This window comes from Pleurodeles waltl, chromosome 3_1 (assembly GCF_031143425.1).
Source record: "Pleurodeles waltl isolate 20211129_DDA chromosome 3_1, aPleWal1.hap1.20221129, whole genome shotgun sequence".
In the NCBI taxonomy this organism is placed as follows: domain Eukaryota; kingdom Metazoa; phylum Chordata; class Amphibia; order Caudata; family Salamandridae; genus Pleurodeles; species Pleurodeles waltl.
This window is the reverse complement of record NC_090440.1, coordinates 799079030-799102441: the sequence shown is the minus strand read 5'-3', so window position 1 is coordinate 799102441 and position 23412 is coordinate 799079030.

The window sequence follows — 23412 nt, the reverse complement described above, 5'->3', positions numbered from 1 at the left end:
GGTTACAGGTGGTCAAGGAATGGTTGATCCAGTCGCCGACTGCAGGTCACCCTCTCACCTACGCTCTGGCTCTGCTGACCCCCGGCTGAATTGTCAGTGTCGGACATCTCACCTGTGGATTCCACAAATGTTGCCTTTCTAAACCAGGAGATGTTTTGTGTAACTCTCTCGCCCCCTTTCTTCACCGTCACCATGGAGCCAGCCACTCCGGTGACTGTCCATATCCCTTGCTTGTATGGCGTGTAGAATTTCCAGCCATGTTTCTGGTCTTTTATGATCACCAGTTTGTATGTTCTGCAACGTGGCATGCCGCGTTCTACTCACCTGGTCATTCGTCTCCCTTCTTCTGGCCTGTGTTCGCTCTGGGCAGTACAGAGATGGCTGCCACCCAGGGTGCGTAGGGATAGTATCTTGTCTCTGTTCCACGATCATTAGTGACCACAGAGATTGGCTTGTAGTACAGTGGGGTGTTCCTCTGTATTCCCATAGGAAACGATGAAGGCTGGTCTCAGGGTCATTAGCATCCAAGGTGGCAATTGAAAGAACTTTGTTAAGCGTGCGCATAAAACGCTCAACCTCACCATTGGCTTGAGGCCATTGCAGCATGATTCACTGATGTCGGATGCCCAGACCCCTCATTAGTTCCTGAAACTCAGCCCCTTGAAAAGGAGGCCCATTTTTGGTCTTGATCTCATTCAGGAGGCCAAACATGGCGAAGATCTTCTCAAGGGTCGGACCAACATTAGTGAAGGCTGCTGACTCGATAACTTCAACAACCGTATACTTGGAATGTCTATCCACAAGAAGCAGAGTGATTTGACCATCCGGGAAACTCCCAAAATCAAGGCTGATCCTTGACCACGGGGTGATGTACGGCTCTTCCGTGATGACTGGTGCAGGCACATCAAGTATGGCCGTCAGCTGGCAGGCCTTGCATTGACTCACACAGTCATCTACCCCAGCCTCAAGGCCAGGCAACCACACTTTCTCTCTCATGTGCGCTTTCATTTCTGCAGTACCTTGGTGTCCTCCATACGCTAGGATGATCACATGTTGCTGCAGTTGTAGGGAAATCACCAAATGGTGTCCCCGTAGGAGGAGTGTAGGAGGCTGGCCTAGTTTGTTGTGGATACCAAAGGTACTTACACATTATACCAGGTCCAGTTATCCCTTATTAGTGAAATGTAGGCAGTGTCTAGAAGCCAGGCTGTCTAGGGGTAGCTGTAGCTGAGCAGCCAAGCGTTATCTAGGAGACATGCAAAGCTCATGCAATACTCACCAAACCTCACTTTACTACCATGACCTCCCAAACAACCCTACTAAATTTGCCCTCATTTATCTCACCCTGCTAATATGATCTCCCTAACCCCTTCCACAGACTCTTCTCTCCTCCTTTACTCATCCCAAGACTAAGGGGGTTATTCCAACTTTGGAGGAAGTGGTAATCCGTCCCAAAAGTGATGGTAAAGTGACGGATATACCACCAGCCGTATTACGAGTCCATTATATCCTATGGAACTCGTAATACGGCTGGTGGTAAATCCGTCACATTTGGGACTGATTACCACCTCCTCCAAAGTTGGAATAACCCCCTAAATCCTATTACCATATACTCCCAATTAACCCTTCTGGATTCTTTCCTCCTCCACCCCTCCATTACTCCAGTCAATCTAACTAACAAACTCTCATATCCGCGGCTCAAATTAACTCATAATAATACTAAAACTTTACTCATATTTCCCGATACTAATCCATCACTAATTCTTGTTGGGTTCCGGAGTAGCGTGCTACTCGCCGAAAAGCACTTTGACGCCTCGTCAGGGGGAGTAAGCACTATATAAATATTATTACAATACAATACAATACCACTGTAGTCACACAGTATTTACACACAGGAAAGAAAATACTCAGTGAGATCTATACTCCGTTAGGATGGTAAGTAATATACACAGTATATACACACTAGAACGCAATAATAGCTGTAAACACAGTAGGAAGACAGTGCAAATAGTGAAAATCACAATAGATAGCAATGGGCCTACAGGGGAACACAAACCATATACTAAAATAGTGGAATGCGAAAGTCAGTTCCCCACCTAGGCAAGGGTAGTGTGTAGAGGGGCGCTGGGAGTGTAAGAAAACACTAAAGGTAAGTAATAGAACCCACCCAGGAGCCCAGGAAAGCAGGAGTAAATCACAGTAAGTTCCTAGAACACACAAGAAGTTGTGATAGAGGATTTTGCAAGAACCAGAAAAGACTGCAATGCACCAACAATGGATTCCTGGACCTGAAGACCTGTGGAAGAAGGGGATGAAGTCCAAGGAGCACTAAAGAGACTAGGGAGAACAGGAGCCCCTGCTAACCTGGATGAAATTGCAAAAGAAGAACCACCGGTGAAGAAGAACAGTCAGTACTGCACCCAAGAAGACGGATGAGGGTTCCTGGTTGGTGCAGATGATGTCCCACGCCGGATGGAAGACTGCAGTCTGGTTTGCGTTGCTGGAGTCCACCAACAAGCCTTGGCACACACAAAGCTCACAGTTAGTGAAAAATGGCACTGTCCTGGACCAGAAGGGACCTGGTGGACTCTACGCAGGAGTGAAAGTCAGAGGAGGCTCTTAGCAACTCAGACAGCCTTCAGAAGACCAGGCACCGCACACAGGAGTCCCTCAGCACGGGTATGAAGAAGGTGCAAAAGGAGGCTCACGCAGCACTACACATAGGGATCCCACGCTGCGGGAGAACCACTCAGAAAGCTGTGCATCGCAGGAAGGAGTGCTGGGGGCTGGAGATGTGCTGTGCACAAAGAACTTAGTGGAAGGTCGCACACAAGCCTTGGCAACTGCAAAACACGCGGTGCACGGGGGTACTGTTTTGCGTGTTGAGGCAAGCTCTTACCTCCACCAAAGTTGAACAGCTGGACCTTAGGACCGTCGGGACCACTTCAGTCCACCACCGGTGTTGCTGGATCCACGCACTTTGTCAGTAGAGGGGACCCACGCCACCAGTCATCGCTGCAGAGGGGTGCTTGCTGAAGCAGGGAAGTGACTCCTTCACTTCAAGGGAGATTCCTTTGTTCTTCCGGTGCAGGCTGAAGGTAGGAAGTCCTCGAGGATGCACGACCTGGAAACAGTTGCAGTTGCTGGCAGGACCTGAAGATACAATGTTGCAGAAGTCGTCTTTGCTTCTTTGTTGCAGTTTGTAGAATTCCTAGAGGGTCCAGATGCAGTTTTGTCGGTAGAATGTGAACTAAAGGATGCAGAGGATTCCTGCTGGAATCTTGCAATCAGAATCTGAGTAAACACCCAGGGGAGAAACCCTAAATAGCCCTGAAAGGGGTCTGGTCAGCTACACAAGCACCTATCAAGGAAGGGCTCTGATGTCACCTGCTGGCACTGGCCACTCAGATGCTCTCAGAGTGCCCCACCACCTTGGAATCCAAGATAGCAAAACACAGGGACACTCTGGAGGAGCTCTGGGCACCACCCTTGGGGTGATGATGGACAGGGGAGTGGTCCAATTCCTTTGTCCAATTTCTTGCCAGAGCGCGTAGACTGCATTATGAAAGGATGGCACCATCTGTGCCCTTCAACACATTTCCAGAGGCTCTGGGAGGCTACCCCTGCAACACCTATTTCCAAAGGGAGAGGGTGTAACACCACTCTCCCAAAGGATATGCTTTGTTCTGCCTTCCTGAGCTTGAGGTACTTGAGCCACAGGAGGGCAGACACCTGTCTGTAGGTGGCAGCAGCTGGGGCTGCCTGGAAAACCTCAGAAGGCTGGTATGGCAGTACTGGGGGTCCACTGTGGAGCCCCCAGAGTACATGTAACTATACAGCCAATACTAGGATCAGTATTGGGGTATAATTCCAAGATGTAGATACATTACATGGCCATATTCGGAGTTACCATTGTGCAGCTGGACATAGGTATTGACCTATGTCCTGTGCAAGCATAAAATGGCGTCCCCGCACTCACGAAGTCCAGGAAAATGGTCCTGGATGACGTGGCGGCACCTCTTCTAGTGCAGGGGTGCCCTCACATACAGATACTTTGCACCTTACCTTCAGGGTTGGAAGGCCTGACATATAGGTGACTTATATGTGACCTGGTGCAGTGTAAACGGCCAGTGAAAGGGCGCATGCACCATTTCACGCAGGCTACACTGGCAGTCCTGCAGAAGCCTTTGCATGGGCTACCTACGGGTGGCACAAGTAATGCTGTAACCCATAGGGATCCCCTGGGACCCCAGTGCCCTATGTACCTAAGTACCACATACTAGGGATTTAGAAGGGGTGACCAGTATGCCAATTTGGGATGAAATACTAGGTTACTAGTATACAGTGACAAAATTGAGAAGAGAGAGCATAAGCACTGGGGTCCTCGTTAGCAGGATCCCAGTGACACAGTCAAACACACTGACATCAGGCAGAAATTGGGGGTAACAAGCCAAAAAGAGGGTACTCTCCTACAAGGAGCCCATCAGGGGTCGAGCTACGTTTATTCCGTACCCTCCATAACTTTGTTAGTGTGTCTTGCTCTGTCCCTGTCCAGTTAATAGTATTTTGGAGAAAATCATGCCAAGAGCCGTTTTCCAGGGGTTGTTTTACTCGTAGCAGAATGTCATCTTCCATGAGAGCATCAGAAATTTCCTTCATATTTATTGTTTTGGGACAACTGCTGTGAGCAAGTGCTTATACATGTGCTTTGGTGGTTTCCTCCTCCCAGACGTTGACCTGAGCCGGCTCCGACAGGTTTCTTGACAGGAAGTCAGCAGGATTCCTGGCACCAGGTTGGTACACCAATTCCACACAATAGTGCAGTAGTTGTATGGCCCACCGTTCGATTTGGGGAGGTGGGTGTGGTGTAGTCCCCTTGAATAGTGGGATGAGTGGCTGGTGATCTGTGATCACCCTGAACGGTTTTCCTTATAGATACAGATGGAAATGGCCACAAGCCCACTTAATGGCAAGGGCTTCCCTCTTGATCTGGGAATAGCGCAGTTTGGTTGGGCTTAGGCCTTGCTGGCATATGGAAGTGGAGCCCACCTGCCCAGTTCAACTTCATGGGTTGGAACTCCACTGAGGCCCACAAGCTCAGTCTTCTTCCTTGAGTTGAAGTACGCCATGGTGGTCTCGCACAGGAGTGCCTCCTTGAGCGCTTGAAATGCCCATTCTTCTCAGCTCCCCTAAACCCATGGAGCATCGGCCTTCATAAGGGCCTGGAGTGGCTCAGATAGTGTCGCCAGCTTTGGAATGAATCTTCCACAATATGTCATCATGCCCAGAAAACTCCGTACTTCGGTCACAGTTTGTGGGGCTAGGGCTTGTCTAATGGCATTGGACATCCGCGGGCCCACTTGAATGCTGTTTTGATTGAGCATGTATCCAAGACAGTCAACTGAGGTCTGATAAAGCACTTGTCCTTGTGGAGGGTGAGCCAATGCTCCAACAGCCGCTTGAGGATGGCCTTTAGGTGTCAGTTGTGGTCCTCAGCGGTGGTAGAATAGATCAGGATGTCATCACTGACATTCATGATACCCAGTAGTCCGGATTGCATCCTGGACGACTTAGGCGGCCGATGATATGCCAAAGATCACTTGTTTATATCTTCTCAATCCCAGGTGCGTCAAAAAAGTGGTGATGTATCTGCTCTACTCTGCTAGGTTTAGCTGGTGGTATCTGGCATTCAGGTCTGATTTGGAGAACCATTTTGAACCATTGAGGTCTGCAATGATGATATCTATTGTGGGAGTAATGTGCCTCTCCCTTCTGATTGCCTTGTTGGGGAGTTGTATGTCAGTGCATAGCCTGATTTCCCTGGCTGTTTCGGCTTTTCCACTATTACCATTGGCTATACCCATGGGGTGGGCCCCAACACCTTCTCTATGACCACTTGGTCCTCAAGGTTGTTTAGCTCCTGTTCCACTAGTGGTCGGAGGTGAAATGGGATGCGCTGGAGCAACCAGCTTCACTGCTTTGTCAATGTGCAGCTGAATTGGAGGTGCTTTTAAACAGCCTACTCCGGTGAACAGTTCTGGGAACTGTCCCAGCAGTTTGTCTATCTGGAATGTCCTTATGCTTTTTGGAAACCAATCGTAACCGAGGAGGGTGTTCCCTTGCATGTTGACTACATGAAATGTGGTATTGATTGCTTTGTCCTCCATCTGGACTCCTACGGTCATGCGACTCTTCAGGGGCAGGTGGTGTGGGCCCATATGTAAATATCATGGTATTTGATGGTGCCATTGTTGGGTGGGGTTGGAGGCGCTGATATTGCTGTGTACCCATTACATTCACTGAGGCTCCCGTGTCTATAAGTGCTTTGACTCAAGACCCTGCTATCTCAACTATGCATGTTGGCTGGGGTCGCCTGTGTTTCTTCAGGTCGTTCCTGACCGATATTAGGAATATCTCTTCTTCTGAAGAGGAGTCTTCAGGTGTGTAATGCGGTGTTTGGTAGCGGGTGCCTTTTGAGATCAGTTCATCCAACGACAGTTGCTTGATCGCCCTGGTGGGTGCATGCCTTTCTCTCACTCCTCTCCCTCTTATGCCTCCCCTGCAGACAGTGGCTAAATGGTTCAGCTTCCTGCAGTTTGAATATGTCTTTCCTTAAGTTGGACAGTCCTTTGGGTTATGTTCTCTCCTACGATAGTCACAAAGTCTCCCCTGCCTGGCTGGGATTTTCAGTCTGGCCTTCTCCTTGTTTGCTGCATCTGCATTGCATCCACACGTTCGGTCTTGACCGCATGGGCCTTTTCCGTTGTTTGTGATATGGCCAAGTCCATCTCGGCTGCCCTGGCTGCTGATAGATCATGAGATCATGCCATTATTAGTATTTGATCGAGGCTGATGTTGGGTTGCCTCAATATAAGGCCTCTGAGTGTCTTGTTCCTGCATTCTTGTATGATTTGTGCTCGTATCGCCTTCTGTTGATCATCTTCCATGACCGTGTTTGCATAACATTGGTCAATGGGTTCTTCTTCTCTCTGGTGTGCATGGTGAAGTTTAAAACATTCATGGATTTAGCTGCGGATCAAAATGTACATTTAGTACCCTCACCGCCGCATCCTAGTCATCATATGTGCTTGTGTTTGGGAGGTGTCTAAAGAGTTTGTCAACTTCACCCCTGCAAAGTGAAGGAGTAGCGACCTCTTGACCGCTCTGTACTGGGTAGCCATGAAATAGTTCTCTAGTCGTCCGACCCATACTTTCCATCTGGGTGGTGCTGTAGCTGGGTCAGCTAGCTTGTTGAATGGCGGGAGCGCACCCATCATGGTGCGTTGTGGTGGTGGGTGAGCTGCTGGCGCTGGGTCATCTGCCATGGGCACAGCGCAAACTTTGTTTAATTTTGGTATACCTGGGCAAACACTCTCACTGCAGACCCTGTCCATGTCCTTCACTTATGATGTGCTGTGCAGGGTCCTAATCAAGTGTTTTGACACTGGCGGGAGCGCATTAATGTGAGATACGAAGGTCATTCGCTTGCTCCCTCTTTACTGCCAAGCGACGCAATCACCATATGTGGTGGTGTTCGCCATGAGCAGTGGACGTGGCCTATGATAGTGGGTCAGGAACAGGGCCTGATGTGTGAGTCATGCTTATTTCTCCAAAAGCAGCCAAGCAGTTTGGCACCACAGGCCAGTACTGGGTCCTCCCTGCCGTGGGTGTGCAGATATGCAACTTATTTCAACAAGCTGGAAGGCAGCACGCCAATGCAGCTGGAAGACGACAGGCACCAAAACTGCTGGGTGATCCACTGCTTGGCTCTCACAAGCATATCACCACGTGAGCCAATCCACAATCGGCTTGATAAGACCTGCAGCCTCAACACGTGTCCGGCGAGTCACACTAAGAGGACGTGATCCCAGCACTGTCGGACTTCGTAGATGCAAAGCTGATGTAGGCCACATCAGGCAACACTAGCAGGTAAGCCTGTGAGCAAAAAACCCTCGTTACCAGTGTAATCGGGGGAACCACTCACAGCTAGCATGCATGGTAGTGCAGCGCTCAGGAAAAAACAGAAAAACACTCTGGTCGGCACAGGAAGCAAGACCCCATCTTGCTTTTCCCTTTTTTATTTATAGCCCCCCGACACAGAGGTAACAGTCCCGGTCTTCCGAGTAAAGCAAATAGTGATGCTGCCGTCTGGCAACTAAACCGGCACATATCATTACAGCGCCCACACAAAGACAGGGGTTAGCAGGGTTGGTATTGGGCCAGGTGTAAAAGATGATTTCCCGCACGCAGCCTTGCCTTTCCCTGTGCCCAGAGTGTCTCTGGGAGCATCCTGGCCACTTCCAGGACCAAAAGGGATAACAATGAAAAGACATTTCGACAATGTGCAGCTGGTGTGAAAAATGTTCTTTTGTGTGTGGCAGGCTGCACAACAGGAGGTCAAGGACACACACCAAAGGCAAAAAGAGGCTAGTCCTTCTTTTAATTCAAGAATGGAGCGTTTCAGGAGGCCAATCCGGGCAGTGTGAAATAAACCCCTCGAACTTGATTATTTTGTTTAAAAACTTGGCAAATCCTTTTTTTTACCGACCCTCTTTTTCATTCATTATCATATCAGAGGTCCTTTAAATACGTGAGGTCAATGTGCCTATGAAGCAGGGCTAGTTTTAGGGTTAGCTGTGTGTTCAACAATTTTCAGGCAACAGTAAAAATGTAAAGATAACTTTGGTGATTAAGGTACCTGATGGAGAGAGACTGGAGTTTTGTCTATTGGTAGTTTTGACTTATCTAAGGTAGCACCGTGGGTTAATATGCCTGCTGCAAAGAACTGCACCATGCAAACGGAACTGTATTTATATGGATAGCTCTGTGAGTTACTGCTTTTGTTACAGAGATTCTTATGTTATTTGCAATTCATAAGTTACAATCTAAATATAGCACGACCTATGAATTTTCAAAGCTGCTTGCAAACTGCATGGTCTAGGTGAAAACTCTGTTTTTTCCCCAGTTTTTCATTATCCTAATGTTGCTAAAAAGGGTTTTGGGTGGAAATAGACTCTTAATAATAAAGCTAACCCCAACTACAGGGGCCAATCCCCACCACTGTGGTACGTTTTAAATCCTGAGGTTGTGTTTCTCCAGACCAAACACACTTAAAATATCCTGCCCACTAGTATGGATGACCTGATTCCCACACCTTTTAATCCTCATTGTCTTATGTAACATTTTCTATAGTTTGATTTACACATGTATGATTCATTGTCTCTGTATAATGTGTGTGTGACGTAAAGTGCTCTAACGCTCTACACGGTGCGAGTAGTGGTATACAGCAAATGAAGGGGTGTGACAGAGGGGCACTCAAGAGATGAAGGATACTGTTGGCGGGTGGTAGTGAGCGACTCCATGAACCAGGAGGTCATGGGGGGGTCGCCAAAAAAGATTGTCACTCATGCGCAATCACTGGCACTATGGAAATAGAGTATTGATCATGACAGAAACATACTATGTATACCATGAGCACAATGTTTGATAGTGCTGCATTTTAGAGATTTCTACTTATCTCATTCCCATTAAGTCAGTTGACAGTTTTTCTTTTTTTTTGTAAATAAAATGTAAACAATTTGCAAAGGGTTTAATAGTGCCCCATCAATTGATGCGTGAATTTATTGTTTGAATATATGATTTTTGAAACAAAATATATAAAGTTTTTTATTTAAAATTGATTAACTGTTTTTATCTTAATGTAGAATTATCATTGTTCTTGGCACTGGTCTGGGCGAAGCCCTGCACATCTGCCAACAGCCACAGCTAGAGCTGGAAGAGCACAGCTCCAAGATCTGTTTGTGCTGTGTGCCTCTTAGGAAGGTGCTGGGAGGTGTAATCAGTCAATGCTAAAAAATTAAGGTTTTGCCTGAAAAATGAATCATGTTTCCAAAACAAGTCTCTCAGAAGAACAGGAGTCTAGTCCAAGTCACTCTAAAACTCCAGATTCCTGCCCTAGTCCTACATTTAGTGCTGATATCACTGAAGTTCAAATAAAGACAGCTGTGCAGTATTTAAGGGCACAAGGCAGTATTTGAGTAGGCCTGATAAGACAGGCCCTGCTTTGAGCATCTCAGTTATGTCTAATCCACTCCTGAAGGTTCCATCCAAGCCTCCGTCCTGAGGGTTCCCTTTACTCAGCCACCCCACCTCACCCCGTTGCCTCTTTACTCCCGCTGCCAGCAGCATCTTGCTCATGCACTATCTTCCCTTCACTCCTCAGAGTCCATCTTACTTAAGGGCATCATAGAGGGGGCAGGAAGAGGACGGCACTTGTGTGGTCTTGGGAAAAGTTTCAGTGTCTTGTGGCATCACCAGACCGGCAGAGGGCAGGTTGGGGAGAGCTCTGTTCTTGGAATAGTGAGCCAGATTAAGGAGAATTTTGGGCTTGGGATGTAAAGTAAGCCTTTCATCTGAGGTCGATAGACTGAGCACCAGTGATTTTGGTAACGGTTCCTCAAGGTATAACATTTGGCTGTACGCTTCGGTGCAAATGAGAATGAGACGTCAGGCATACAATAATCCTTACCCATATGAAATAGAGTTCAGAGAATCAGTCTACTCTCACTAGAGGGCAGGAGTCAGCACTGGATGTAGAGTTTGGAAGGCTGAGGCTCACAGAGGGTCAGCACAGGGGCAGGGGTTTGAAGGACTTGTAGACTGGCTTGCAAGGATGGCAGAGAAGAAGCATGTCAGTACTGTGGAGAACTCAGAGTGAATGGGGACATAGGCACTGGGCTCTGGAGGGCTCAGTGAAGGAACCTTAGCGCAAATGGGTAGAGTTAGAGCTCTGTGAAGAGGGGAGACTCGGCACATGAGTCCTGAAGGCAGATTTGCACTCCTACACACTGCTCTTCATGGGTTCCATCTGGTGAAATGCAGGGCATGCATGTGCGCACACTGAGTTTTACTTGGATAGAGGGGCCTTCTGAGGCCTGGCACAGGCTGAGGATACCCCCAGATGCATTGTGGCCAACGGGAGACAGCTTGCAACCTAGGCCCCATATACCTACAATGGTAGGAAGCCGGCAACCTGAGGTCAGGAGGTGCAAGGGTTTGGGTCATGTCGCATAAGAGCCAAAGGCTACTCAGAATGGGGGAGGTCATCAGTGATCAGGGTTCTCATCTTGAGTGCACAGGCCAAACATTCATTCACCAGGTTTGTGGAGGATCATCCCATGAGGTAGAAAGGAAATAGGACAAGAGGAAAGGGTGGAAGTTGATAGATAAGATGAAAAGGCAATATAAATGAAGAAAAGCAGAAGGTTGGAACGCAGTAGTTCTGGATAGAAAGAAGTTGGGAGGAGGAGTGGGCAACTATGAAGGAGTGATGTTGAGGAAGGAAATAAGAAGGGGCCTGGAAGGGTACAGTGAAAATGGGATATGAAGTACAGAGAATAAAGTCAGGAGAGTCCTATCGTTTGAAAATGGACAAAGCATGTAGGAAAGCCAGAATGATGATAAAGATGGGAGAGTAGAGAAAAGGAGAAAAGATAAGAACGGGGACTGGAAAGAAAGAAAAGGTGCAGGATAGGAAAACAGAATAATAGGAAAGACAGAATTAATAGAATGATGGGGATGGAAGACAATTTGGAGGAGAGGATGAGGGAAAGAGGGATTTGAGTGTAAAGAGAAAAGGGGGCATGTATGGAGAGGATGACCTATGGAAGTGATATAGTAAAAAGCAAGATGTAAATAAGCGGAAAATGCTGAGGAAAAGAAAGGGGTGTAAAACATAAAAAGGAGAGGAATAAGAAAAAAAGAAGGGAGGACAATAAGAACAAACAAAAGGTGATCTGTAACCAGAGGGGAGGCAAACAGATTGAAAGGGACAGCTAGACAGTTAGAAGACTATCAGACTATCAGGGGAACATCAGTGCACTAGTTCAATAGGTTAATCTCCGAGGTAACGAAATTCAATAGCACAGTAGTTCAGAGGTTTTGCACATAATTGCTTCCTAAGAGCTGTCATCCAAGGGACTGTTTTGTAGTTGTGTTCTTCAAATGTAACAAATTGAAAACTTGAGTAAAACAGTTTTAAAAAAAAGAGATAGGTAGACAAAGATGACAACCAAAGAGGCCAGAGATAAGCAACGAGATGAGTAGAAGAGAAGCATAGTCAAGATATTGATTTGATAGAGAAAGGGTAGAGGGAGAGGGAGGACATGGAGATTAGAGAGAGTTTTGGGAAGAGAGAATGGTAGGATGTAGATTGAAGAGAGAGGAGGCAGGATGAGGGAGTAGTAGAGGAGAATGGAATGGGAGAAGGAAAAGTAAGGAAGATAAGGTGTTAGGAGAAAAGACAAAAACATTAGAAAAAAAGAGGAATAAGGTAAGGACAAGGAATGGTACGTAGAATCATTAGGGTTGCAAGATTCAGTATCACTGGTGTTCAGAGGTACTAGGAGCTCACTGAGACTCTGTAATGGATCTCTTTTAATACCAAGCCAAAGGTGAGGGGAGGTCAATTTTTCCTTAAGGCCGATGATCCCTTTGCTGTGCCACTGAATTTAGTAGCTTGCACACGGCACATACTTGCATATTAAATTGTTACTTTCTTCAGTGCACGCCGTCTTAACTGTAGTCCACAAAGCACTTTGTTGCCGCACATAAAGGAAAAAAATTAGAGGGAACATTGGATATGGGTATTGAGTTAGGAATGATGGATTATTTTCCGCATTGAAAAGCAGTTTGAAAGATCAAGTGGGGGGTATTAAAGGTCTGTTTGATGCCTGTGAGGATAGTGTCATGAAAGTGATGAGTATGTATGGTTTACTAATGAGGTCTGGTGGAATGGATGCGCTGGTGCACTCACAAAGTTGGAATATGATTAATGCAGGATGAGATTAATGAGGCATGGATCACACAATAGGATTATTGATTGTAGCATGTGACTAATAAAAAAATGATTAAGGGATACATCTTTTGACAGTGATCCTGAAGAAATTAATAGTAGATATCTCAAGTTAGATAGACTTGCATGGAATTCTTTGGGGATAGTAAGTGCAATGATATATATTTACACACTTGGCATAATTTTACCATGGATTTAACTGGTATTACTATTCTGTTGGTATGGGGTGATGGTACTATTTTGTGTAGTCGAAGTTGAAGATCATGGGGATATTGGCTGATCAATGTAATATTATAGATGCATGATGTTAATGCTGACTATTTCCTTTGAAGTGGGGGTTGATATGTTTTATTCATATGAAAAAAACGTTTTTTAGGAAATAAGTAACATATAGTTTAATGAGTATGAAATCAATTTTGAAATCAAGGTGTTTAATTTGTTAATTAATGAATACTTTGATGTATATTTTTATAGAGGTGGGTCTTAATAGTTTGCATGTGTATTTTTTAGGCCCTATTGAAGTCCCTGTATGAGGGACGAAACTCGTTTGCTGAGTCCTTTTATGTTTGGAAAATTGAGGCTAATGAAGAAAATTGAGAAGCCCGAACCTGTGTGACTGGATTTCCTGACCGTATCATATTGGGACCATTGACATGGATTGATTGACTTTATTTTATCCATGATTTGCCTCGATGAATAAGGATGGACATTTGCCCTCCTCTTTGTTTAGATTATTAAAATAGCATCTCCCATAATGCAATACACAACATTTGAGCAGGCAAGTGCAATAGAAGAATTTTTAGCTCCAAAGGCTGAATAAAGTAACCACCAGTCAACAAATACCTTTTTTTTAACTCGATTTTGTAAGAATCAGCTCCTGAATTTATAGCTTGCAAAGGGCGCCCACAAGTCCAATATGGCAATCACACAAGTAAGGTTCCTGCCAAATGGCTCTGGCCTTGGAAACACCCCGGTTTCTGATGTTGACATCTTGTATCACACATCGTGGAATATGCACATAGCTTTCTGTCTCTGTTGTGAGCAGCATATACTTGAAACAGCCGTTTTGCAGACCATACAATATCCACAGCCCTAAATCAAATTCCTCTTCCTGACCTTAATACTTCCAGCCCTTCTTAATGAGGACATTTTAAGCACCGAAGGGCACAGTGTTGTGCTAGTCCTCCAGTCGCTGGTTACTCTTGTCTGAATACATTGCTGTTGACCTGAAGAGATGAGATACAATGTTCAGCATTCCGTCCATCACTTGTTGTTTTTGCTTTGTCGCCCTAAGTGGGAAGGGTATGCCCAGACGTGGGTCCCGTGCTTCCCATGCCACTGGATTCAAGCTAGCCTGGCTGATGAGGGGTGAAACCCCGAAACCGGTCCCAGGATGCTTGTTTCCGGTCCAGTGAGGACCTGGCTTGGCAGTTCGGTCTGGACTGTTCCCATGAGGAACAGGGTCAAGACTGATTTGCATATGGCTGGGTCCAAACTGAGGTGGCATGGTAAGCAAAAGAACGATGGATTAAACCCAGATCTATGACTGGGGGTGAGTGTTTGACAATGTTCAGCATTCCGTCCATCACTTGTTGTTTTTGCTTTGTCGCCCTAAGTGGGAAGGGTATGCCCAGACGTGGGTCCCGTGCTTCCCATGCCACTGGATTCAAGCTAGCCTGGCTGATGAGGGGTGAAACCCCGAAACCGGTCCCAGGATGCTTGTTTCCGGTCCAGTGAGGACCTGGCTTGGCAGTTCGGTCTGGACTGTTCCCATGAGGAACAGGGTCAAGACTGATTTGCATATGGCTGGGTCCAAACTGGGGTGGCATGGTAAGCAAAAGAACGATGGATTAAACCCAGATCTATGACTGGGGGTGAGTGTTTGACAATGTTCAGCATTCCGTCCATCACTTGTTGTTTTTGCTTTGTCGCCCTAAGTGGGAAGGGTATGTCCAGACGTGGGTCCCGTGCTTCCCATGCCACTGGATTCAAGCTAGCCTGGCTGATGAGGGGTGAAACCCCGAAACCGGTCCCAGGATGCTTGTTTCCGGTCCAGTGAGGACCTGGCTTGGCAGTTCGGTCTGGACTGTTCCCATGAGGAACAGGGTCAAGACTGATTTGCATATGGCTGGGTCCAAACTGGGGTGGCATGGTAAGCAAAAGAACGATGGATTAAACCCAGATCTATGACTGGGGGTGAGTGTTTGACAATGTTCAGCATTCCGTCCATCACTTGTTGTTTTTGCTTTGTCGCCCTAAGTGGGAAGGGTATGCCCAGACGTGGGTCCCGTGCTTCCCATGCCACTGGATTCAAGCTAGCCTGGCTGATGAGGGGTGAAACCCCGAAACCGGTCCCAGGATGCTTGTTTCCGGTCCAGTGAGGACCTGGCTTGGCAGTTCGGTCTGGACTGTTCCCATGAGGAACAGGGTCAAGACTGATTTGCATATGGCTGGGTCCAAACTGGGGTGGCATGGTAAGCAAAAGAACGATGGATTAAACCCAGATCTATGACTGGGGGTGAGTGTTTGACAATGTTCAGCATTCCGTCCATCACTTGTTGTTTATACTTGCAAGAGTCCCCTAATTCTCACAGCCTCCTGAACTCCTTTGATGCAACAGTCAAAACATGGTCCACTAACCTGTTTTCTTGATGCTTGCTGGAGTGAAGAGGAATCTACCTTAAGTGCAATGTTGCCGAACCAGGGGTAAAGTGTTAAAATGAGTAAGGGAAACATTGCGGCTCTTGAGGCTTCGGTTTAGCCCATGGGTCTCTGCCCAACAGACCCTCCTTGAAGAATGTCTTTCTCAGGTGGGATGCACATCCTTGGCCCTAAAAGTCACATGCTGCAAAATGATACAGTGAGTTAATACACCTCCCTTTGTTTATGTCTGTTGAACAGTTCACATTTCTCTCTGGTAGTTCAACCTTGATCAACTTCCCATACCAGCAGCCATTTCTGCTTTTTGTACAGTGAAGCCTTGAGTTTGTTCTGCTGATTCTGATTGCCTCTGTCAACATTGTCTTCCAGTGCCGTTACCTACTCTGATAGCAAATTCATCCTGTTAGCTTTTGTCACAATCCCTGTTCTCTATGTGGTTTACATCCACATAAGCAATCTTTACCTTCAGAATATAAGTCTTTGTTTTTTTTTTTATATATGCACATACTTTCTTTTAATTTATTAACATGTATGTTTCCTTTCTTTAGTTGCTGCATCCAGTTTGTTTTTCCTGTTTTTTTTAATTTAGTGATGTGTTAATTGGTGGTTTATCATTTGGCTAACTGTCTATTTTCCTCTATAGATTTCTTGACCCTTGAAAGGATTATCTGAATTGTGAAGAACAATAAATAAGCCTCAGATGGAAATCTATTGAATAAGTACCACTGTCTTTCCTTTCCGAAGATTCAGAACCTTTTTCCTACATTTATGTTTATTTTTTCCTAATTTGTCCTTTATCTTTTGCCTTTCAGAACATAAACAACAAACAAGGTTCAAATTGTCATATGGACTGATATTAGATAAGTACCTATGTCTTTTCTTTTCTTAAATGCAGAGTTTTGTTCCTACCTGAATACCAATTATTTTCTTATTTGTTCTTTGTATTTTGTTTCACCTGGTACCTGGATTCTTTCTTCCAGAAGGTTCAACAAGGATCTCTGAGGGCTGAAGACCGAATGGCCACTACTCTCAGGTGTGGCTGAAGCATGGTTTTCTGGCTTGCGAGTTTTCATAATTGGTAGTCAAAAACTCAATACTGCTTCTTTGAATTCTCTGTACCATTGGCAGTTGATGGTGATTTGGGCATGGCCTTGCTGAGACTTGCAAGATTTCACGAGACTTCTTGCAGGGTTCTTTGACATCTTGGCAGGAATGTGCATTCTTAAGAGTTGTCCTGTCAGTTGGTGGATTTGTGGTTGGGGTTTGACTGGTGGAGGCCCTGTGCGGGTCTGATAGCATCAGAGAGGTGATGGCCAGGATGCATGAATGTCAGCAGGTCCAATTTTCACAGTGTTGGACGCATGCAAAAGCATCTTCTAAATGCACCAACCACTTGGGCAGTCAGATTACCAGAAAGAAACATGTTGCCAAAATGTGACACAAAGCCAAACACAGTATAAAATGTATCTTTAGTGGCAAACTCACACAACAGCCAGCTGCTCGAAGTAACACAACTCTGTTACTTACAGAATGTGGGACTCCTAACAAAGATAAACTTGCCTTATTAGCCAATTACCCCACTAGGAAGAACTAAAAACCTTAATTGTTGCCCCTTGGACCCTGAGTGTAGAAACGACCAGACCTGGAAGAAGTATGTCCCAAAGTAAGTTAAGAATGCATAACGGATCACAGTCCCCTAGATGAAGGCCCAGAGAAGGGTACCAGGAAGTGAAGCCTTGAGTTTGTTCTGCTGATTCTGATTGCCTCTGTCAACATTGTCTTCCAGTGCTGTTAGCTACTCTGATAGCAAATTCATCCTGTTAGCTTTTGTCACAATTCCTGTTCTCTATGTGGTTTACATCCACATAAGCAATCTTTACCTTCAGAATATAAGTCTTTGTTTTTTTTTTTTTTATATATGCCCATACTTTCTTTTCATTTATTAACATGTATGTTTCCTTTCTTTCTGCATACCATAAAGTTGCAAGGTTTTGGAATAAATATCGTATTGAAGAGCCAAGGCAAACTCCCCAAAACAACCTAATGGTGCAGTTGTCCTTAAACCGTTAGATGAAGCTGCCAGAGAGTCTCATCCTGGAGAAATTGGAGAGGTGAAAAGGGGAAGGGTTCACAGGTAACACTCAACCTCTGAGCCCTCATTGGAGAAACCAGATCCTCCTACTTCTGTTGGACATTCATCAGCACTCAACACAGAAAAGGAATTGTTGTAAAAATATATTGGCGCTCTTGGGGCCAAGAGAGAGAGAGAGCATTCAGATTACAAACCTGTGGACAAGGGGTCACAGTGCAGAAAAAAGAAAGAAGGACATCCCTAAGGGAAACAATTATCAAAAAGAGGGCCCCCACAGACAACAGTGAGCACATAATGCCAATTTGAGACCAAGGCCTATTCTTCATCCTTGATGATAAACCATTTATGTGGACAGCTAGTGGCCTTCAATAAGCACAAACTAACTGAGTTGCAAAATCTAGTGATAGAGACCTGGGTTCCTCTGGTGGTTAATGTATGTCCCTGATATCGATTATCAGTCTTCATCAGAAGAGGCTGATTTTCCAACGTCACAAAACAGAACTGAAGGGATCTTAGAACAGTAGTGACCTTCAACCAGTTGGAAAACTGGAAAGCCTCAGAAGGAGACCAACAGCCCTGGACTGACCGAGTTTTGAGATGAGCTCCCATCACATGAGTGGCATCAGTTGTCAGAACTAAGGAGAGCGGGGGATACAGGGATCCTCTTTAAACAGATTTCCTGTCCTTAACCACCATAAAAAGGGCTCTGCACAACAGTTGAGGAATCCAGAAGAAAATCCTAGTTTTGGAATGCTGGACACCACTTGACCAATATGTAAATCACTAGGAACTTCAGGCAAAATCATACTGAAAAAACAACAAAAGTAAAGTGGGCGTCCATAAAACCCAGAAGCCCCTTGTTCCTGTGCAGAAAGGAAGTCAGGTGACAGAAGGCAAACCACACAGTCCTTTGGCAGGTACACCACACCTGAGTCTGTAGAGCAGTGGGCTCCTATGCCACTGCAATCCTAAAATGACCAAAGGTGGTATTTTGCATGCTTCTTCAATGTCTGGTACACCAAACTGTCATCTTCCTGAGTCTTGGAAAATGCATAAGCAACAATCCACCAGACATCCAAGTAAGGCCTCTGCTTTACAGAGAAGCTATCACATAAGCAGAAATCCCAGTAAAGACATGAATACATGAAACCAACCTGAAGGGAGGTACTGGAACTGGTAGTGAGAGTGCCAAAATGCTAGCCTTAGAAAAAGCTAATGACAAGCGAATTGGGATGTGAAAGTAATAATTGCTGGGATCTAATAATAATGGAAAATCTTCTGGATGGATCAAAGAAAGAATAGAATGTAAAAGGTACTTTTGAAGTGATACAGAAGAGGTACTTGAAATCGAGAATGGGTTGAAAATCCCCACTGAAATTTATATTACCTTATTGTTTCTGTCCTGCTTCAAAGAACCAGACGATATTGTTAACCAGTAAAGACTGTACTCCTATCAGAAATGATTGGCATTTTAGAGGAGAATAAGGCATAGGCATTATCAGAGAAGGGTGATGTAGCTGAAATCTTAGGATTGACCCTCATGTTGCAGTGATCAGCTATATATGACAGTTTATGCAATATATTAGTCAAAGTACTAATAGTTTGGTTGTAACCACAACCACTAAACTTGTGTTTATACCAGAATATCGTTCAAGGGGCCCCACGATATTTTGAACAAGGGGAACATCTTATGACTTTTTAAGGCCATCATCGCAACTGAATAACATTGGTTCTAAGGACATTGCCTCTATTGAATTTTTTGACTCAAGGGGGTCTCAAGTTGGGGAATCTACCCTGGTTTCATGATTCTCCGCCTCAATAGCTCAGTCCATTCTTGCCAAGAAAGACATATTCCTCTTTTGGGGCATTATAATTACTCCTTACAAGGAGTCGGGCTAACACGCGCTGCTATCCTAATTCCAAAGTTTAATGGATCCTATAGCATCAAAGCCTTTCTCAATTTTGAAAAGTGCTCTGGGTAGCACCTCTACCATCAATGGCACCAGCAGCACAGCTCCCGGCTCCCAGGGGGTAACCAATTGGGATTGGTTGCCCTCTGCTCTTTTGCCTGGGCACCCCCAGTGACCTCCACAGATGGGAGTATCAGTGCCAGTGTTTGGATGTTTGTCCCTATGTTCATGGAATAATAATGGGGTTGTGCATAAGTTTGACTTGGCCAACTTAATATCTTTTTTAAACAGTTATGATGTAATCACCCTTCAGGAAACCTGGGCTGAGATCAGTTGCCCGCTGCCAGGGTATTTAGAAATATTGAAACCCGCTTATAGAAAGAGTAAGAATGGCCGTGCTAAAGGAGGGTTGGGCACTTATGTAACTATTAAATTAAAAGGGTGTATTTTGCCATTGGTTTGGGATGACAATTGGATTGAGGGGAGTGTGATTAGGAATGGAGTTTGCAGCAAATCCTCATAGTAATTAATGTTTACATTGCTCCTGGAACAAAGGAAAAAAGGGGGAGGCTGACTCGACTGATGCAGATTCTGGGTGATCTAGCTGGGGAATATCCATGTGCTGACTATCTTATAAGTGGCGATTTTAATACGGACTTGTTTCAGGAAACTCTTGAAGGTCCTGATCTTTGTAATCACCAGTTAATTCGCGAACAACTGAGGCCCCAGGGTTGCCCGCATTGTCTGCTGGGAGAGTACGTAGTAATGCATCTAAACAGCATGGGTTTAAAGTTCTGAATGGCTGTTTATACGATGATGCCCCCCCACGCTGGACAAGATCAGATGGACGATCTCACTCCTACTTGGATTATACTATTTGCAACATTTAATTGTTTCCCCTTATTGAAAAGTATTTGATTTCCTCCCGGAGTGAGAGTGATCACCGTCCCCAAATTGTAACCATAAATTCTACTTTTCGTTCTTATGATGTTATGCGTGTTGTGGGTGTCGGCGTCTGCTTTGAGTCACTAAAGCATATAAAATGGAATTCTTCTATTGGTGGCACTGCACTGGTTGAATATGTTAATTTCTTTGACTCCGAGGGAAATGGTTGTATGTCCTCAATTAAGTTATGGGAAACATTTTCTTGCTTCCTATGGTCAAGGTTTCATCAACCTGCATGTAATTGCACCTCATCCCGGCCCTTTACTATCTCTCAGGAAACTAGTAGGAGTTTAAAGAGAGTGTGTAACAGATTAGCAAGGGCAATTAGGAAGAGTCCTGATTCTGAGTGTCTATTAATTAGATATAAGCTGCTGAGGGAAGACTATAGGAAGGCTATTTATGATGACCATCAGATTCATTTCAATCAGTTTTGGGCTAAACTTTTAAGTGCAAGTAAAGATCCAAATTCTAAGACATTTTGGTCCCTTATTAGTACCCTACAAAGTAATCAAAGGGGTATTGGCACTGTTTATATTTCTGAAGGAGTTTGGACGTATTATTTGATTACTCACTTCTCTGCAAGTGAACAGGATGGGAAACTGTCGAATGAGTGGGCTTATTGCACCACTGCTGCTCTGGTAAAGTCTTCCTCTCTGTCCACTGGGTTTGCATTTCCCCCTAATGGAACGAAGATTTCTTTCTAATCACGTCTCCCTCATATCATCTCAAGGGCTAAGCGAGATGGCGCCCCTGGTCCCAATGGCCTTCCACAGATGCAGTTCATCTTGCCCATCTGTTTGAGTACTGCCTTCTGACCGCAAGAATCCCTGAGTCCTGGCGTGGTGACATTCTTCGACCGCTATATAAAAGCAGGCTTCTCCGCGGCTTCCGTCACATCAACAAATTTATTAGCCCTTTCTATTTTGATCGATAGGGCGATTCTAACAGGCGTTACACTGCATTGTTCTTTTGTTGAAATCAAGGTAGCATTTGACCAGACCCCTAGGAGTGCCCTGTGGGCCAAACTACAAAACTGGGGTATTCCTTTAGTTCTCCTGGGTGCCATTATGGAACTATATACAGATACTTGGGTCTGTATTAAACTAGGTGATGGGTGCTCTCTTTCCAGAAAATTTTCACTACCCGTGGTGTGAAACAGGGTTGCGTACTTGCGCCTTTACTTTTTAATCTGTTCATTGCAGATTTATCATCGTTTCTTGACGCTGTTAACTCTCATACCCCTAAGATTGGTGGTCTTAGGCTTAGCCTTTTGCTTTACGCTGATGATCTTGCATTGTTCAGTTATACTAAGATTGGCCTTCAATGGCTGCTCAACCAACTTGCATCTTATACTCCCGTGAATCAGTTAGAAGTCAATTTGCTTAAAACTAAAGTGGTTTACTTCGAAATAAAAAAGCAGTCGGGACCCATTTGGTATTACAAGAGCAGTAAACTCGTTTTAGACCAGTCTTACAAATACTTAGGGGTGTACTTCGACTCTAGGGGCAGCTTTGTCAAGCATAAGAAGGAGATTGAACTTAAAGCTGTGGCATGGCAGGTGGCCTTTTCTAAATTATTCAGAGTTTTAAAGGGGCCAAACCTTCTTCCCCTAATGGAAGTTATGACAGAAAAGATTATCCCCTCATTGTCCTATTGTCAGGAAATTTTGTTGAGCAAAGGCTCTTGCTTATTAAATAGGCTGGTAAATAGGATCTATAAGAGAGTCTTCCACGTACCGCATCTCGCTTCACCCGCGCAGGTACGGTTGGAATTTGGGATTCCGGTCAGCTGGCAGTTGGTGCTGGCACTTTATTGAGGCTTTATCATAAGCTGCGTCGTGCCAAGGAAGGTAGCTTGGAGGCAGTTCTGTGGAAAGAAATCAGTGCGTCAAAAACAAAGTGATCTCAGTTCCATTTCTTGGTTGAATGTAAACGGTGACTGGAAGCCGATGACCTTTGGGTAAGCAATCCCCCCATTCTTTGTTTAAACTAGATGTTAAAAAGATCAAGACCGTACCATTCGATCACTCCCTCCTTGCTAAACGGAAGAATACCTGGTTGGTAATTAGTTTCTTTAAGCCAGGCACTCCATCTAGCTATTTCTTCTGTTCTTACGGGTTTCGTTTGAAAGAGGCCTTTATGGTCTTAAGGATGGGCGATTGGGGTTTCTTGAAACATCTACCCTTATGGCGATTAACTCCTGGAGAGGGTGTGATCTCTGCTTCAGAGTAAATGGAATAAACTGGGAATTTGCTACTGTTTACAGGCCATTATTAAGTCCCTGGATCCTGCGAATTTAATGCTGAATGTGTTATTGAATACATTATTAAATGTGCCCAAACCAAATTTAGGGGCACTGCGAGCAGTAGATAATTATGACTGGAATTTTCTCCCGCTTTTGCCTCATTGGGTTGTAGTAATTTGTTAGGTTGTTGAGCTTCAACATCGCATCTAGGGCTCCGAGCATACTGGTATCTAACTTAATGATCATTCAAGCACTAAAGCACTTTAGGGCTTGTGTACTGTGTGCCCCTCTGTTTATCATGTATCATGTGGGGTCCTGGGCTATGGTGGTCCGGCTTTATTTTTATTCCAATCAATGGTTTTATATTATCATGCAGGAACGTTTTTTATTATGGTATTTGCGTTTAAACTATGGCATGTTTTAACATGTACTTAATATTCGATTGTAAATGTATTACTGTTTCCTTTTTTTTTTTTTTTTTTTATTGTATTGGATTTTATTATCTGTACAATAAAATTATTCATACTAATAGTTTGGTTGTAAAGTGATGCACTGAGAAGTCATGTTAGTTGCCATTCACTTAATTCTAGATGCTAAAATCATAGGCGGTATTAGAACTAAATAACATGTTTGAAGAATTAAACTGCCATTTTGTTATATTTTAGAAATATTTATTCAGACTTCGTTCCCATGAGAAGACTTGTTTG